Source organism: Pogoniulus pusillus, chromosome 1 (assembly GCF_015220805.1).
Source record: "Pogoniulus pusillus isolate bPogPus1 chromosome 1, bPogPus1.pri, whole genome shotgun sequence".
NCBI lineage: Eukaryota > Metazoa > Chordata > Aves > Piciformes > Lybiidae > Pogoniulus > Pogoniulus pusillus.
Window position 1 is genome coordinate 7702226 of NC_087264.1, and position 15652 is coordinate 7717877.

General features: G+C 45.4%; 1 protein-coding gene across 10 annotated transcripts in view; it reads left to right on the forward strand.

Moving 5' to 3' along the window:
- Window positions 1-15652, forward strand: part of BRF1 (BRF1 RNA polymerase III transcription initiation factor subunit) — a 481847-nt gene that overhangs the window by 313136 nt on the left and 153059 nt on the right. The gene's annotated exons all lie outside the window — the stretch shown is intronic.

Consider the following 15652-nt stretch of genomic DNA (forward strand, 5'->3'; position numbering starts at 1 on the left):
CTGTAAGGCCATTCTCCAGCGCCAGACAGGCGTAAAAGGGCCTCTCTGTGAGTGAGGGTGTCATAAAACTCTGCGTAATAAAACCTTGTGCTTTTGTTGCAGCAGCTCAGTGGCATTACTACCATCGTGAATGTCACTTCTGACATACTGATTTAGGTGTGACATGAAATATCCAAGTCCAACCTAGTGTCCCACAGCTGAAGCATTTTATTGTACTTTTCGCACACCTCACCAACCGGTAACATGAAGCTGCTTCCTCCCACAGTGGTACGGAGCCAAGCCTCATGTGTTGACCTATGTGAGACCCTTTGTGGGAGCTTTCCAATCCTTTTCCTTTCATAGCCTGTGAATTGTTCCTTCTGTATTTGTCTACTGCCCTACACACCTAGGTCTATTCACAGAGTTTATGGCAATGGAGATGAATTGATGTAATACATGAAGGAGATGCAACACTGAGCTATTGTGTTTCTGAAAGTTAGTTTTGGAGCAGCGGGGACAGGCAGGATTTCCTCTTGCAGCAAAAAGGAGAAACAGAGGCAAAACCTGGCAGAAAGGAAATGTTATCAGCACGTGGCAGATGCACAGAGGTTTGGACGGAGGGTTCATGTGCAGGTGGGAAGTTACAGCTCTACCTTGCATGCTTTGTCCATCTTTAAAGTGTTTGCAGAAGGCCTTGAGTAGTTAACCACTTATGTGTGTCAACAGCATTTACAAAAGGGTCGGCTCAGTCCTTTCTGGTGCAGAAGCTGTGTTGCCAGCTGTGTGTAGTATCTGAGGCTTTTGTGAGATGCTTCCTTTGTGCATTTACTGTGAAACTCAAGTGATGCTCTGGGCCATGTCTTTGCACAGTCACCAAGTTGCTGTTGTCAGATTTTGGGTTCCATGAAATATAACAGTGTGTTTTCCTTAGATACAGAAATAGATGTGCATGCTGAATATATGCAGGCTCTGCTGTTAGTGGCCCAGATTTTGGCCATGGTCATCTCCACTGCTTGTGAGCTGGCTTCTTGCTTTCCTCTTGGCTGGAAATACAAGGAATGCAAGGCCTTTTCCTTCTGCAATCAAATGCTAATCTCATTTCAGTGACACCATCTGTTCTTTTGCACCCCAGATTGTTTCTCTGAAGTGATTTGTCTCTTTTCTGCAGTCCAGGTTCTCTTTGGGTGATGCTGTTATGGGAACCTTCCATTTCTGTAGTGTTGCCTTTCAGCTCAAAACCAGACTATTTCCTCCATCGATGCAAGCTTTTTTTGCAAGCTAAGTCATAAATTATTTTCCTTTCCCTAGACTTTATTTTTCAGTTTGTTAGACAGTTTAACTCCTCTTCATGTACATCTGAGTGAACTTTTTTTGTTGTGACTGCTCTGAGGTACAGGCTTAGAAACAGCAACAACCTAATAAGCTAAGCATGATCTGCACAGAGTTGGTGCTTGCTCTCCCATCTGCAACTTTGATACCTCTTTCACAGTTACAGGTGTGCTACCATGTCGTTTGGTAATATTTCCTTTAGTTATTTTTGGTACAAATGTTTGCTGATTTGCTGAAGAAAATGGTTGTCAGTGTGCTGGCCACCCTAAGGACACAGGTTTTACTGTCATTCCATTGTGCTCTAGCAGGCATCGTCGTCCTTCAGGCTTTCAGCGGCTAGTCTTTGAACTTTAACCTAGACCTGAGCAAGGCCTTTGATGCTGTTCTGCACCATATCCTGGTCTCCAATCTGGTGACACATGGGTTTGATGGGTGGGCCAGTAGATGGATAAAGAACTGGCTTGATGGCTGCACCCAAAGAGTGGCTGTCAATGGATCCATGTCCAAGTGGAGGCCAGTGACAAGTGGAGTCCCTCAGGGATCAGCCCTGGGACCAGTCTTGTTCAACATCTTTGTTGGTGTCATGGACAGAGGCTTTGAGTGCACCCTCAGCAAGTTTGCTGACAACACCAAGCTGTATGGTGCAGCAGACAGGCTGGAGGGAAGGGATCCATCCAGAGGGACCTGGACAGGCTGGAGAGGTGGGCACAAGCCAACCTCATGAGGTTCAACAAGACCAAGTGCAAGGTCCTGCATCTGGGTTGAGGAAATGCCAAGCACAAATGCAGGCTGGGCAGTGAGTGGCTGGAGAGCAGCCCTGAGTAGAGGGACTTGGGAGTGCTGGTGGATGAGAAGCTCAACAAGAGGCAGCAGTGTTCACTTGCAGCCCAAAAAGCCAACCAGATGCTGGGCTGCATCAGGAGAAGTGTGGCCAGCAGGTCAAGGGAGGTGATTCTCCCCCTCTACTGTGCTCTGCTGAGACCCCACCAGCATCCAGCTCTAGAGCCTCTATTACAAGAGGGATGTGGAGATGCTGGAATGTGTCCAGAGAAGGGCCACCAGGATGCTATGAGGACAGACTGAAAGACTTTGTGCTGTTCAGTCTGGAGAAGAGAAGGTTCCCAGGTGATCTTGTGGCCTTTCAGTGTCTGAAGGGGGCCTACAAAAAAGCTGGGGAGGGACTTTTTAGGCTCTCAGGGATTGACAGGAGTGGGGGGAATGGAGCAAAGCTGGAGGTGGGGAGTTTCAGTCTGGACATGAGGAGGAAATTATTGAGCATGAGAGTGGTGAGAGGCTGGAATGGGTTGCCCAGGGAGGTGGTTGAGGCCCCATGCCTGGAGGTGTTTCAGGCCAGGCTGGCTGAGGCTGTGTGCAGCCTGCTCTAGGGTAGGGTGTTGCTGCCCATGACAGGGGATATGGAACTAGATGATCTTTGTGGTCCCTTCCAACCCTGACTGATTCTGATTCTATGAACTATAGTTGTGTCACATTTGTGTAATTGTTATTGGCAGGGGACCTGTGGCCAGTGTTTCACTGCCTCTCCTGGGTGAGGTTGTCTTTCAGTAGTCCACCCCTGACATCTAGACTGAAGCAGCTGAGTGTTTTTCTTGGTCCAAGTCCTGCTCCTGATGCTATATTTGTGCACTTTTCCTGTCGCTGTGCAGTTATTGACATCCACATCTCCATTCTGTCCTGAGTTGTACCAAATTCATGTGATGTACAATTCCCACCATAAACTCAACTGCCATCTTCTGTTTAGTGATGGGATGCAGACATGCCCATCTAAGCACAGCAGCCTCTGTTCTGTGGCGTTTTCTGTAGCTGGCTGCTTGGCTTAGACCTCTTTTAATTCTTTTTCCTTAATTTACTGTAGATCTAAGGCAAAATACTGTGGATAGGAAACACTAACTTGGTTTTTGGAGTTGCAAATAAATTTTTCCCTGTCTGGATGTTTTTCTGGTGGAAACATGGGTGTGGCAGGAAGTTACACAAATAGGTTTTGTTCCAAAGCCTGCCAGCTTCAGTACTTCTTGTCCTACTCAACTGTAACTCTAATTGCTCCACTTTCTGTCTCTTCACTTTGATTGTGGCCATCATGTTACATGTGTCTTGTGAAGAATAACAGTGGGGGAAAAAAACCAACCACCCTGCTGATACTTCAGACCAGCTCCTGCCACTCTGGATCACGCAGATGCAAAGTTGACAATACCTGACAATGAGTATATGGAGTAGGAAGCAGCTGGACTTATGTGATGGTTTGGGTGTTACCCGCTGCCCTCCCCCACCTACTCTCATGAAATCACCCAGGCTAGACTCAGCCAAGCTGGAAATTAGAATGAAGCTTTATATTTACAGCTTAGCACAATATCCAAGCAGGTATTTAACAATATCTACAGCTATAGACAGAAATAAACAGGTTAAAAAAGTAATACAGAAACACAACAGCCCTCCCAGAAGCCAGAGTCCCCCCAGGAGGGGCTCCCAACCACCCTTCCACCTCCTTTCCACTCCTCTACCTTATCCCAGACTTTGCCTTATTTAACATTTCCTACTACATGAAGTGATGACCTTTTTGGTTTATTTTGTGTTTAAGTTTAGGCATAAATAATTCTGAACTCCCTTATCTGAATCTTAGGAATAAATAATTCTGAAGTCTCTGATTTGAATCAGTTGTTAATTAAAAAAAAAAAAAAAAGGAAAGAAAAAAAGTTGCAATCATTTTGTTGTAAACTTTCAGAATTTATGTTCTCTGAAGAAGTTTTAATTCTGACAACCTTTTATGCAATGGCAGATCCAATGTGTTCAGGGTGAGGTTGGAGGATCAGCCAGGGGGTTAGGAAGCAGAGGGATTAGTTACACAGACAGCAGGTTAGAGAGAGAAGAGCAAGCAGACAGAGCCAGAGAGCAAACTGTGTTATCTATATTTGTGTTCTTGTTTTTACACATCTCAGTAAGTCTGTGAGTGCAGTAGCCATCACCATTGTTTCCTTTTCACAGCCTAAAATCTAATTCTTCTCACCAAAATATTCCAGCTAGTTTCAAACTAGCACAGCTGACAATGTAAAACCAGAACGAGCAGCTACCTCTGGTCTCCTTGAGTCCAAAATGAGCGACAGTCACTGACTACCCATGGCCTTCAACAGCTTGGTAAAATCAAAGTTGGATCTAGTGCCAGCACTAAAAAAGTTCAGTTTAGAACTTGGTCTCTGCTCCTCTCTGTGTGCATCGAAACACACCTGACCTTATGGTACCAACACACTGTGCAACATAAATACCAGCAGTGCTGTTTGTACACAGCCTAAGGTAGCTGTTGAATGACCTCTTGCTCAGGAATGGTGATTCTGCAAGGATGGTGAAGTGGCTTATAAAACCCCATGCATGACACACCACCAAACTCTGTATAACATTACTTTAGCTCTAGGACAATAACACCTTTCTCAAGCAGGAATAGGCAGCAGGCTGGATTCTCCTGCAGAAACTGTACTGGATACGTAGGAAGCACAAGTGGGATTGAGGACCTTTACTTTCAGTACTTTGGGTATGCTGTAGGTATGTATGACTGGGTTTTTTGATGTGATATCAAGATGGTGCTGGTGGACACATGGAAGCTGTGCTTGGACAACAGCAGTTAGGAATAGTGGTATAATCAAGATGAAGTACTTCAGGGAGTGAACAGGGCTGATCATTTTGGATATTAGGGGGAAGTTTTACACAGTGAGGGTAGTGAGACAAATCAGGTTGCACAAAGACATGGTGGAGGCCACACCTCTGGAGACATCCAAGGTAAAATTTGATGTGGCCTTGAGTAACCTGACCGAGTCCAAGATGTATTGGTTGGATGTTAGGAGGAAGTTCTTCCCAGAGAGAGTGATTTCCCATTGGAATGGGCTGCCCAGACAGGTGGTGGAGGCACCGTCCCTGGAGGTCTTCAAGAAAAGACTGGATGAGGCACTTAGAGCCATGGTCTAGTTGATTGTCTAGAGCTGGGTGCTAGGTTGGCCTGGATGATCTTGGGGGTCTCTTTCAACCTGGTTGATTCCATGATTCTGTGTTTCTATGTCCCTGTTCACTGCAGGGAGGTTGAACAAGATGACCTTCAAAGGTCCCTTCCAATCCAATGCATTTTGTGTTTCTATGATAATTCACTTTTTGAAACAAACTTGTATTTTAAGTCTACTAGTCTGGAAAAATGCAGTTGTTGCTTTCCTTTACACAATCAGGACTTGGTGGTGCCAGGTACATAAGAAAGAGCCAAATCCAGGCAGTCTGAATATAGGATTAGCAACTGCAGATGGGTACAGATGGGATAGCACCGGGAAGCAGTGCCATGATGCCAGCAAGCAGAGTGGCCTGTGGCGGTATCTTAGCAGAAACATATGAAGCCTCCAGGTTTTTGGAGGTGGTGTGGCAAAGGGAAATGTGAAAGATCAGCTCATCTCAAAGAGCATGATGATCATGGTGCCTATCTGAAATTGTGACTGTGGAAAACTGCATCTCAGGTTGAGCCCTTAGAGGTGACCTCTTGGCCCAGAGGTGGAGAGGGTGGGTGCAAAAGAAAAGGAAGTGGCCTGTGCTGGAAGCAGTGCTCTAGGGGAGTAGTTCTGGGGGACGTATAGGTACAAATTTGGAGTGGTAGATCTCAGCATTTGGAGGGTCTCAGAAGAGGTGGGGGTTTGTATTTGTGGTTGGCAGAAAAGATAATGCTGAAGTTACTGAGAAGCTGAGAATTTGGCTAGACATTTTTTTTCTGTGCAGAATGATTGGTTGTGTTTGGACTGAACCTGGAAGGCTTAGCTTGGAGATGCTGAGGAAGACTGTATAGCTGGAAATGGCCTCTGAAGGTGTCATCTTGCTGAACTCTGGCATGGAAATAAAAGGTAGGCTAGAATCTGTCTTAGGAACTTGGTCTAGGCTAGCAGCTGGAGGTGCTGGGAGAAGATGTCACCAAGAGGTGAATCCAGCAGGTCCTCTCATCTGGGGATAAAGGAGATGAGGAGGATCTTCAGGGAGATAGAGGGAAACAGAGCAGAAGATTATTATGGAATACAAAGTAAAAGAAATCCTTAGGAAGGTGAGATGTCTGAGTGAGGATGGGGTGAGTGCACGGAGGTTGGAACTGAAAACTGGATTTTGAGATTGTAAAGACAGTTGTCTGGAAACCATGCAGCCTGCTTGGCCAGAAATGTTGGTTTCTGTATGTCTGCTTTTGATCTCATTATGAATATAAGTAAAATATTTCCAATTTTCTGGCAAAGTGGACATCCCCAGGCCATGCAGCTGCTCAGGGAAAGCAGCTTTTTTATCAGGATGCTGGCCAACATTGCAATGACATTATACAGCTGTTTGGGGCTCTGCAGTCTTCCCTGTATTCATCACCTGCCTTTGGTCCCAGATCTCATTGCTGACCCGCTGGAAACTCCTGTTTTGCACCAAACTAATGATTACCAGACTTCAGAGGCTTTGAATACAATAATTCATGTTCCAGAGGACTTGGATATTTTGACAAAACTTTGGTCTCACCTTGAAATCTCCAAACAGCTCTTGCCATCAGTCACATCTGTGATGTGAGCTAAGCACAAGGAGAAGATGCAGAATTTCTTTGGTTGGTGCCAGGCTGATGCAATATTTTGGCAGTTAAACCATAGTAATGAAGGTTTCTGTTGCAGGACCCAGTTCTAACAGGAGTTTTAAGGCCTTAATCTTAATTAAAAAAAAAAAAAAAAAAAAAAAGAGCAAAGCCTCACTGAATTGGCAAACAGCCAAGCCATAGTACATAACCCTTGAGCACTTCAGGAGTTTGTTAGTAGCAGCTGGATGAGGAATGAGTTGATAGGGCAGAGGGAGTTCAGAGTGTAACCCTTACGATGATTTTTCACCATGCTGGATTGTTCCTGTGCTCCCTTGGCAAGAACCCCAAAGCATGCCTGCACACCCTCTCCTTGGCCACCTCCACGCCAAAGCTGCTGGGCTCTGTGTACTGGGGGTGTGAGAGAGAGATGTTTACACTTCTGATACAGTGGAAAGGCAGGGAGTGAGAGCACAGACATTTCAGGCTGTAATACCAATACGGGTTTGCCCCCATCACTCACTCCTGCTGCTACTAATAGAGCAAGAGAGGGGAATTCCTCAGCCATGTGAGATCTCTCAGCTGTGGAAGACATTTTTGCTGTGGTCTCTCTGTCCAAGTCCATGGCTGAAGCACTGCTCCTAGCACAGGCTAATGCCATAAAGCTAACAGAAATCAGAGAGGATGCACTGAATAGATAGGATATGGGTTTTTCAAGGGGTTAACAAGAAAGAGTTGCAAAGTCTTGTCCCTCTGTTAGACAAGACTAGAGGGCAACAAGGCACAGTATCTCTATAGCCAGCAGAGATACATTTCTTCAGTGGCAAGGAATAAAAACTCCACGGGCCATAGTGCATGAGTTTATAGGCCTCCTACTTTTCTGGCAGTTAAAAAAACCTATTTTCATGGATTTCAGATTTGGCTTTGGGAGGACAGGTGCTACAGTATCCCAGCAGAGAGGTGGGCTGTGTGATGGTGTTGGATGGATTGTGTGGTACCTTCCTTGTGATTAAAACCACTGGCAGATGAATTCCTTCAATCAGTAAATTCATGTGAGCATCTGTCCATCTAACTGGCACAGTTATTTTTGTTTCAGTGAGGCCTAAAGGCCCTAGCTGAAGTCAGGCCCAGCTTCTAGAAGGGTGCAACACACACAGAACTCTGCTACAGTGAGCTGGAGAAGGCTGGAAATAGGAGTGACTTATCACAAGTTATTGGTACATCAGTGCTAAAGCCATGGCAAAGAGCAGTCATCCCCAAGTGCCTCTGTGTCCTCTGCTTACCCAGGCTGTCTCCTATGCCTGACTTTGGCAGTTGCAGATGTTCCAGTTGTGTTCCAGTTTGTCATCCAAAAGCTTTAAGATTTTCTTGCTCCTCTGAGGTCAGCAGGCACACATGGCAGTTGAAAAGCATTCTTTTGATGGCCATTTTGACCATATGAAGTTTCTTAGGAGTGCCTGTCCTTGGTGTAAAAACATCCTCATAATTCCCCCTTATTTGTTTTATTATTACTTTTGTCTTATTGACACAGTCAAAAGACTACTTTGGTGGGCTGGAAAAATGTTGCTCTGTTGGGGAGGTCAAGCAGGAGATGTGGTCTGACATGTAGAGAAGAGAAACTGCTCATTTGGTGAGCCCTACTTGGCTGTGTGCTTGGGGGTCCATGAAGCTTCCCAAACCAACCCATCTGGGTGCAGGGGCCACACTAGGAGGGCAAGACAGCTTTCTGTTGGACTTTTGGCTGCAGCACCCCAAGGACCAGTGCTGACTAAGTGTGCATGTCTGTGTGTGCATCCACTTCAGTAACTTCTAAAATATGCAGCTTCTCTCTTTCCTAGCAAAGTATTGTAAGAGAATAAATGAGTGTTCCCAAATTTCCCTTTTACTCCTGCAAAACCAGCTCATATTCTCTCTCATGCCTAAGAGACTACTTGCAGAAGGTATTTTTCTTCTCTCTCTCTCTGTTCCTTTCTAATGAGAAGACCAATCTTTCCGTGTTAGGTTTTAAAAGAACCCTCTTCTGTCAGAGTCTGACTACTGCATCTAGCACCACTGGCTGGATTCTACCAGAAGACTGTGTTAAGTGGGTGATGCATGTCTCACCACCTGTTACCTTTCCCAGGAACTGCTGTAAAGCCATTCCTTACCACTGTGCTCAGTAGGGTAATGTAAAGGAAGGGTTGGTCTCCAAGAATTATAGAATCAGCCAGATGGGAAGAGACCTCCAAGATCATCCAGTCCAACCTAGCGTCCAGCCCTAGACAATCAACCAGACCATGACACTAAGTGCCTCAGCCAGGCTTTTTTTGAACACCTTCCGGGATGGTGCTTCCACCACCTCCCTGGGCAGCTCACTCCAATGCCAATCACTCTCTCTAGCAACAACTTCCTCCTAACATCCAGCCTAGACCTCCCCCACTGCAACTTGAGACTGTGTCCCCTTGTTCTCTTGCTGGTTGCCTGGCAGAGGAGACCAACCCCACCTGGCTACAATGTCCCTTCAGGTAGTTGTAGACAGCAATGAGGTCACCCCTGAGCCTCCTCTTCTGCAGCCTGCACACCCCCAGCTCCCTCAGCCTCTCCTCACAGGGCTGTGTTCCAGAATGGAACAAGGTCACTGAATGGTGTTCAGTCCCCAAACTGTGGAGGATTTTGGACAAAGTCTTAAAGGAAAAGGCTTGGGAGGGATTTTCAGGAAGAGTCTGCTGCCAAAGGGAGCGCCAGCAGCCCGAAGCTGGGGCTGTTCCCCAGCCCTTTGTTCCTCCGGGTGGTCTCCTTCTTCCACCCGCGCAGCACAAAGGAGCTTTGGGAGCTGGCCCAAAACCAAGGAGTGGCAAAATGCAGTTAGTTCCCCTGCTTTTGTAAAAGCCATGTCTGTTTGCCAAGGGAAGTTTCCGTATCCTGCTGCCTTCTGTTCGCCAAGGCTCAGCCGGGACCTACTGTGCTCCTGAGTCCTCGGGCTGTGACTGGAGTCTGGGAGCTTTGCTTCTTTCTTTGTACACGGGTGGGGAAATTGGTCAAGTGTTTTCCACTTTTCTGACTGATTTCTTATTACAAAGCTGTCTGCTGTGCCAGTTTCCTGACATGGGTTGTGTGGCCTGGGGACACTGGATCCAAGCTAAAGGAGGGTAGATTTATATTAGATGCTGAAAAGGAGTTCTTCGCCATAAGGGTGGAGAGATTCTGGAACAGGTTGCCCAGAGGGGTGGTGGAAGACACATCCCTGGAAGTTTTTAAGGATGTGGCTCTGGGCAACCTGATCTAGTGGAAGATATCCCTGCCCATATCTGGGGGATTGGAACTAGATGATCACTGAGATAATTTCCAACACTGATTTGCTTTGCTTCTGCCAAGGCTGAGCTTGTTCTGGTTGGAAACTTGCAGAAGGCGCTGAAAAGATTGCTGTGAGCTTGAGGATGCCCTCTCAAAAAAGACCTTGTTCTGAGCAGAGGGTGTGTGAGCTGCTTTGCTCAGAAAGCAAATGTAGTGTGGAGAAACCACCAACTTCTAAAGACACTAGAGACATTGCTCTCAATGCACTCCAACTTGGATAAATTGTAAAGGTGGTCAATAAATAACATTGCTGTCAGGTGAGATGGGTTCTTTGGTCCAGATCCTTCTCTTGTGGTTAATCTTGTGGTGAAGAGGGTGCAATACTGGGACAAAACATAGCACAGGTTTTGTAAAAGGGAGCTAAAGGAAAAGACTTGAGACACATGAGATCAAATGACAGTGGTTTTTTTGGGAATTACTGTCATGTGGAGAAACTTTGCACCAATTGGTGCAATTAGCTGATATCCAGATATTATTTAAACTGCAAAAAAGCATCTGTAATGGTGTGATGGGCAGAAGATTGTGAGGATGGAAGCAGGCTGTCATTAAAATCGAAGTTGCAATTACAGGAAGTGTTTTAATTTGAGTTTATACAGTGTGGCAGTTTGGAGAGAAAGGTTTCCTACTCTGCAAAAGTTTGGGGCTTTTGTGTTTATTAATTTTCTGATAAGACAGGGTCTCTGGTGTAAGTTCATGTACAGGAGCATTATAGACTAAGGGCTGTCTTCTACAAAACCACCTTTCAGGCCATGCAGACAGGGCTTGAGGCCATCAGACTGGAGCAGCTGCAGGCAGCAATCATGCTGGATCAGCCAAAGATAGCACAAGTATACTTAATCTTGCATGTGTGCATAATACAAAAATAGGAATAAGTGAAAACCTGCCATTTGTTTGACAATAGCATCCTCCAGTCTGGGGAACACTCCTCTCAGTGACCACATCTCCTGCAGAAGAGAAGCCAGACCATGCAGAGAAACTCTGACATGTGCTGTGCGTTTGGTATGAAAAGCATGCAAGACTTTTCCCCATTTTATGTGGGGAATTAATATAATGGAGCTGTCACCTTTCATATGGTTGATTGGCCAGGGCTGGGTGCTGGGTTGGACTGAATGAGCTTGGAGGTCTCTTCCAACCTGGTTGATTCTAGGATTAGCTAGGGCTGGGTGCTGGGTTGGACTGAATGATCTTGGAGGTCTCTTCCAACCTGGTTGATTCTATCATTCTATGATCAGTCAAATTTGGCTGCAGCTAAGTTCAGTGATGGTAGTGGAGAGAAGGGTGTGTGAAAGGTGTGGAGAGAGCTGGAATTTGCATCACAGAGAGGCAGGGGTTTTTCTGTGCACCTTGAGAAGTGAAGAGCTGTTCTTTGGTGTTTGTTTCTGTTGGAGACCCTGACAGATTTTGGCCTGGGCTGGGCACGGAAAACTTTTGGGTGTGAAGCAGAGGTTGCTGTCAAAGAAAAAACACATCTGTATTTTGGAGAGACTGTCAGAATTATTTAGAAGTAAGTTTAAAATGTGTTGCTGTTTTCCCTGTAGTGAGGAATACCTCTGAACTCTTCCCAGAGGACAGGCTACACTGCTGAGTAGGAGCAAAAGTGCCTGCCTGAGCTCCTGAGTATGTCCAAAATGCAGTTGAACTGACACAATTCAGCAATCCAATGGTCACTAGTGCAGAATTTGGTATTCTACATATTTAATGTCTTGTGTAGAATGATACAAGTCACTTATTCAGAATTTTGTATTAAATATGCATATGTACAGTGTTTAGTGCAACAGCATTTGCTCTTACTTGCCACAGCCATAATTTTGCTAGATACTGCATGTCCCTGCTCCTGCCAGTCTTGACCTTAACAGTATACAAGCACCTCCTGCTCAGGGATGAATATCATGAAATCTCACAAGGGGCCATACAAGTAAAAGACTCTCAGCAGCTCACCCGAGATTACACACCCTTAGGGTGCCCCATGGCACTGCCTAGCAGTTCCAGTAGAGCATTTGGAAGGGATGCCCAGGAGATTTTGGGATGAGTCTCTGCCCTACTTGCCCCTGTGGAGCTGATGGCAGTGAAACTGCTGCTCAGAGAAACAATTCTGTTGGACAGATTTTTACTCTGGCTCAGTTTTGGCATCTCTGAGGCTGCCAGTGTGGAAGTGTGGAACTGCCACAGCTTGCTGCAGGCATAAACCTGTGGTCCTCCTAATCGCTGTCTCCAAGGTTGTCAGGTGGGGGTTGGTCTCTTCTGCCAGGCAACCAGCAATAGAGCAAGGGGACACAGTCTCAAGCTGTATCGGGGGAGGTCTAGGCTGGATGTTAGGAGGAAGTTCTTTATCAGAGAGAGTGATTGGCATTGGAATGGGCTGCCCAGGGAGGTGGTGGAGTCGCTGTCCCTGAAGGTATTCAAGAAAAGCCTGGCTGAGGCACTTAGTGCCATGGTCTAGTTGATTGTCTAGGGTTGGGTGCTAGGTTGGAGGTCTCTTCCCATCTGGTTAATTCTATGTTTCTATGAGGAAAAGATTTCTTTATCAGCTCTGGTTAGAGTGACTGGTTTTACCCAGCTACCCAAGATGTGTGGCTGAAGAAGGAGGAGAGGTGGGAGATAAAGGCTTTGATGTGAGGATGACTGGACATGACTGTCTCACCCTGGATGGGAAATATGAAGATACTGGATCTGTTTGCATTTCCCTCCTTTTCCTCTCTTGCTTCACTTAATTACAGCATCTTATGAACTCTGCTTGGGTCACAGAGTAGTTTTACATGTGTTACATGTATATGCAGTTGGACAGTACCCAGCACAGAAGGGCTCTGAACCCAGCAGAAGCCCTTGGGCCCCCAAGGTAGATTTCTAAGATGTTGTCCTTTGGCATGTGGACTGTCATAGCAGCAGGAACAACTTGTATTGGACAGAAAACTCTGCCTGTGTTTCAATTGCAGCTCTGCATTTTTTTACCATTCATTTACTTGGATGATATGAAACTGAGAAGAGGCTCCCATTCCCCCTTCTTGCTGCAAAGCATTGTCTGCAAAGTAGTGAGCACTGCAATAACCTAACTTCTCACCTCTAAAACAAGCAGTTTGGACTATTTGATTGGCAATTATGGACTAAGCAAGAAAATTCTGTGGTTTGGAAGCTCTTGGTTTGAGCAAACCACCTTGTTAAGTGGGGGCAGCCACTGGGTCTGTGCATCTGGGAATCCTCCTGATGGAAAAATCTCCTTGCTTTAGTGAAAGACATAAAATATGGGGAGCTTTCTATTTGAAGCATATCACTATCCCATCCTTCCATCCCCTACAAATTTCAGATAACCAAATCTCTGGAGTATATTGTGTTCAGAGTGACCTTCAGGAAACTCGTGGTGTGACCTTAGTGTTATAGCTGAAACACATCTTGCTGTGCCTGTCAATATCACCAGGACTCTGCTGAGCAGAGCAGAAGGTCTTGCTTCTTGGTGGACCTGGCAATTGGTTTGAAACCTCCTGTTCAGTTCAGAGTTTCAATCTGGCACTAAATGTGTTATTTTTTGGGCCTTGTTTCTGAATGGATAATATAGTTAATTTCCTTATTTTGACTGGTAGGCATTTTGATACAGCATTATACTTGCTTATAGATTGGCCCTATCCTGCTATCTTCTCACTGTGGTTACTGCAGGCCTAGTAGTTGTTTGTTTTTTTCCTTGGGGATTGCATAAAAAGGCATGTTTTTCAGGACAGGACACTGGCAGAACTTTAAACATGATTTGTAAGGTGAAAGCTAAGCATTTGATGATCTCTTAGTTATTTAACCTGAAGAAAGAATCAAGCCTGTCATTCCACTACTGTACATGATGTAAATAAAAATTTGAGGGGGAAAAAAAACCAGCTATAGGTCCACTCTTCTGCAGATGACTAATGTATATTAAAAGGATTTTGCATTATGTATTTGCATAAATAAAGGCAGCGTTACTGGTAGGTAGTACCTGGCTGGCATTTACATCTGTCAAGCTTAAATGAGAGCAGGGTGTTTATTAAGTGGAATGATTTAATATGCCAGTCTTCTTTCAGCTGTCATCTATTTCAGGAATTTTAAATCTTTCTAAATTAAGCTTGTTTCTCCTTCTTGCCTGGCTCCAGAGTGGGAAAAACTTTACTGGAATAAACAAATAATTCATTTTAATTAAATTGTACTGGTGGTAGGGTGGGCAAAGGTGAAGGCAAAACAGAATAACTATTTGAACTCGATAAAATATGGACATGGATAAGTGAAAGAGGAAATATGAAATGTGCAGTATAAACCAAACTTTTGGGGTGAGAGATGGCTAGCAACTGGCTCTGCTTGTCAGGATAGGGCTGGGTGCTAGGTTGGACTGGATGATCTTGGAGGTCTCTTCCAACCTGGTTGATTCTATGATTCTATGAAGAGCAATTGCTCAGCCTACTGGGAGGTTCATTGCTCAGATGATGGAGCAAATACGTTATTTATTCAACAGCCTTGCTGCAAGCCAGGGAATCAGGTTCTGGTGCCAGGGCTGGACAGGGAAGCTGGCAAGTTATCTCTCCTAATCCTGGAAGAGTTTCTTCTAACCTCTGATTAGAAGAATCAGAAGTAGAAACATGGTAGAATCATAGCAGAAGCCAGGGTCAGTGCTGCCCTTAGACATGGTTTCTTTATTATGTGCTCCTTGGATGGGTATTGCAACTTGTAGCCAGTTGGAAGAATTGTCTCATGAGTATTCCATTTCTGCCTCATCCACATCCAGGTCCTATCAGTTTCTGCTACTTTCCACTCATGTTCTTCTTGTCTTACATGCCTTGTCCTGGGTGGGATCTTTCTCCATGTCACACCTGACTGGTGCTGGCACAGGTTCTTCCTCCAAGGAAGATGGATGCATCTGGTAAGAAAAATCCTGCTGCTAAAAGCTGTGGACAGTGAACGCTAAGTAGCAACTAGTGCGACTTCAGCTCTTTGCAGTGGCTTAATACTAGGAAACTGGACAGCATTCAGTTCCCCTGGATGGATCTACTGCAGTCCCTTGGTGTGGGTGAAATGAGGATGAGAGTGAGCTGGTGCTAACTAATTGTACTTCCTTAAAGGCCCAGACTTTTCTTGGAGATCTTTCTCAATGCCTTCTCAATCCAAGGAATGCCTGATAGTTTCTCTCCAGCTCCCGTCTGCTTTTTATCAGTATGTTGAGCAATGACTCCAAGGCACTGAACAAAATGCTGTCCAGTTCAGTAGATCTGGATTCACATATATAGATTGTGATGTGCTTTTCTGAGGTGCAGCTCTTTGAAGCAGCAGCCACAACGATTTTAAAACTTATTTCAAGGAATAGGTGAGACACCATTCTGGTTTTAGTCTGAGGCAGTTATGGTTTCGTTGCTTTGTGCCAGACTAGCAGCTGGAGAATGCTGAGAAGCATGTCGTGCTTTGATGTTTGCAAAATGCCACCCTGGGGGATTTCAGTGG